Genomic DNA, 3,663 nt, shown 5'->3' with positions numbered 1-3,663 from the left:
GAGAGAGAGAGAGAGAGAGAGAGAGAGAGAGTTACTGAGGTCCTACGCCAAATTTCCCAGTAGCCCAAGGACGGAAACACAGGACAGAACAAGTTTTTTCCCCTCCTTATCATTCTTGTAACTCGGTGACTCCCAGACTTATCTCTCTCAGCAGATGTTCTAAACACAACTTTGTGTACACTGTGCGCGTGTTTGTGTACGTGATTGTTTTTGTGTGTATTTGTTTGCATGTGCCTGTATGCGTGTGAGTGTTTTAATAAAGCCCATGGAGCTACTTTCAGTCTGGGTTGAGTGGGTTTGTTACTGTAAAGTTCAAAAATCTTTTTAATTGGAGGTCAATCATTTCACAATTAGAATCTATCTGCAAATCAAAATCTCAATTTTTTATTCCTTAACCACAGTTAAGGTGAAACCGTGACTGGCCTAGCAAGCCGACGTCGAATAATTACTGCTACGAAAGAATCAAAGGAGAAAACACGGACGGATTCAAACAGAAAACGACCAGGAAAAGCTGGCCTACTATAGAAAACTGCATCTCCCCTCGACGCTTAACGGCAACAGAGGATGAAAAAGTAAAGTAAGTAACCACAGTTTGGCTGTTTGGAAGATCTAACAACAATGGAAATGTAGGCCTAACACCTCTAATCGTTGTCACTTTTATGGCCTATTGAGTTGCAAGTGCCGTAAAACTCTTACTAAAACTAAACTAAATCAAACAGCAAGTCTTGCTCCAACACGGCGACATGCAATAATACATTCAGTGCATTATTATGTTCTCTTTAGAATTTAAAACGGAGAACGCATTCGGGGTCGCCACCTACAATACAGCCATATTGCTACTAGATCCGTATGGGTGGCAAGCTTTTGATCCAACTACATACAGAAGAGTACAGAGGAGAAAAAAAAACCCAGCCTAGTAAACAGTTAGCTGTGGCCTTTGGCTGTTTGTCGAGTGCACAAAACCCCGCGTCCATGGGGTCATGTCGTTTGCCGGGGCCCCGGTGTAGATTTCACACACCAACGTCTGGAACGGAGTTCAAACCCTGACCTTTCTCATCGTACTTACGACGTGGCTTCTCTCACGGAGAAATGGTTGGTAATGATTTCAAGTGCAGCTTACAGGTCGAGCTTATTTGATAATATCTCACCATCTGCCAGCAAACATTTCTCTTTCAAATGAAAAGAATAAACTTTCCCGGTTCATTTGTGGAAATACAGGGGAATTTTTAACGATTCCAGCTGGGTAGCTCCTCTAATTCAGTTGGTAGGACGCTGGACTATAGAGCTGACGGCCCTGGTTGGAATCCCCAACAATGCATTCTTGAATTTAGGTCGTTTTGTGGAGTTTTCGAAGCTCTAAACCAACTTGGCTCGGTCTTACATAATATGGTAGTTAAATTCGGATGCCCCGACTCCAAAATAACTTACACGTGTTGAAAGAAGAAGTAATCCCTTAAACTTACATTTTTACTGAATCCAACGGGAGAGTAGGTAGAACCAGAGAGCGTGAGCTTCAAGATGGGTCGCTGTATTTGAGATAAAAAAATTTTAAACACCGAAAAAGTAAAGAAATTGCCGAATCTACACAATTTGTCTACTGTGCTTTTGGTCCCGATTCCAGGGAGTGCCGTACCTTGTACACAAAAAGTATGAGTAAAGATTCTTCTGTCTGAGTGTCTGTTTGGAAAACGAGACAAGATTCTTCTGTCTGAGTGTCTGTTTGGAAAACGAGACAAAAAAACGTTCACGGCAACATCTATTGCATTATTATTGCACATGGACTGTCAAGGACACTTTTCGGAAACAGAAAACAACAACCTTGAAATGTAATATCTTATGACAATGCGACAAAGTCATGCTTTGACCATCTACAGATAACGAAAGGTCGTGAATTACATGCATGAGAATCTGGGGAAGGACAATACGAAACCTGTTTGATCAGGTCTTAGAACTAACTGTTCACGTCCATGGTGTCATGTCGTCTGAGGGGCCCGGTGTAGATTTCACTCACCGACGTCTGGAACAGAGTTCAAACCCTGACCTTTCACGTTCGTACTTACGACGTGGCTTCTCTCTCGGAGAAATGGTTGGTACTGATTTCAGGACGTGCAGCTTGTAGGTTGAGCTTATTCATTTATGTCTGTCAGCAAACATGTCTGCTCGAAAGGAAAAGAATAAACTTCCCCTTTACATTTCCGGAGATAAATGGGAACTCTTCGCAACTCCATTTTGGGTCTCTTCGTTGCTTAGCTGGCTCTGGTTGGAATCCCCAACAGTGCACTTTTTAAAACTTAGGTCGTTTTGTAGAGTTTTCAAAGCTCTTAACCCACTCGCCTCAGTCTTACATGAGATACACGTTAAACAGGGATGCCCCACCTCTAAAATGACCTAAACGGGTCAAAATCGCATTAAACCCCATCACTTACGTTTTAACTGAATCCAACAGGAAAGTAGGAAGAACTATAGAGAAAGTGTACTACATGTATAAGATGAGACACGTTATCTCAGATACTAAAAATAATGCCCCCCCCCAATACCAACTGGCCACATCTACAACTATTAAAATGCATTTGACCCTGCTTTCAGGGAGTGTCGTATCTTATACATTGTTCATTGTTTCAGGAAGCAACATCCCTGCGTTCCGGACATGTCCATCGATGCTCCGTTGCTCTCTCTAAAGTGTCGCCGAGGGTCTTTCCACTGATTGTGCCAGTGCATATCTGGTTGAACATCATCATCTAGTACATAAAAAGTGTGAGTAGAGATTCTTTAAAATGAATATCTGTCAGGAAGACGATGCAAAAAAAAAGCGTCCAACGCGACATCTGACATAGTGCATATTTTTTGTGCTGCCAAGGACGCTTTTTGGAGACTGAATAAAAACAACAACTTTCATGACAAAGTCACGAATTGACAAGCCTTAAATAGCACAAGGCCAGAAACTACATGCATGAGAATCCGTGGAAGGAAAATACGAAATCTTTGCTGAATCACGTCTCAGAAGTAACCGTTTTCTGGTTGGAATAGATAACAGTTGCAATTCCACATCACAGCTGCTGGGCTCGTTTAATTTTCTCACTTTATCCCTAGCAATGTTGACAGATGGCGTAGACAAACAACAATTTAAAGGCTAGAAGTCCAGGTCGGTGGAAATTGAAAGGGGGGGGGGGCTAACGAGGTATATAGATTCGCCATACATGCCAATATTGACCTTTGTCCTTCTAGTAATGTCCAGGGGAAACTTTCAGATTTTTCTCCTCAGTTTGATTTTTTCTTTTTTTCTTCTTTTTTTTTGTCCTTTTATTTTTTTTAGATTGAAGTACGTGTTGAATTGGCGAATTTTGAACACTATTGTAGCTATGATTTTAACCAGGCTTATTCCTTTCTTGGTTTCTTTTTCTGACCAAATATCGGATGATAATTTAATAAGTATCAACAGTGATCTAATGAACCAAATTCAGACTTAACAGAGATTGTCAAGACAGGCTTCCTTGTTTTCGCTTTTCCACCATCCTGATGTTTTCGCTTTTCCACCATCCTGATGTTTTCGCTTTGATCCTTCGTTTGTTTCTTATTCCTGTTTTGTTTTTGGTTGTTGTTGGGGTTTTTTTTGCTCGTTTGTTGTTGTTGGGTTTTTTTCGGGGTTTTTTGTTATTTTTTTCT

Source organism: Aplysia californica, unplaced genomic scaffold, assembly GCF_000002075.1.
Source record: "Aplysia californica isolate F4 #8 unplaced genomic scaffold, AplCal3.0 scaffold00095, whole genome shotgun sequence".
Taxonomy (NCBI): Eukaryota; Metazoa; Mollusca; class Gastropoda; order Aplysiida; family Aplysiidae; genus Aplysia; species Aplysia californica.
The sequence above is the reverse complement of the archived record's forward strand: the minus strand, read 5'-3'. Positions refer to the sequence as shown.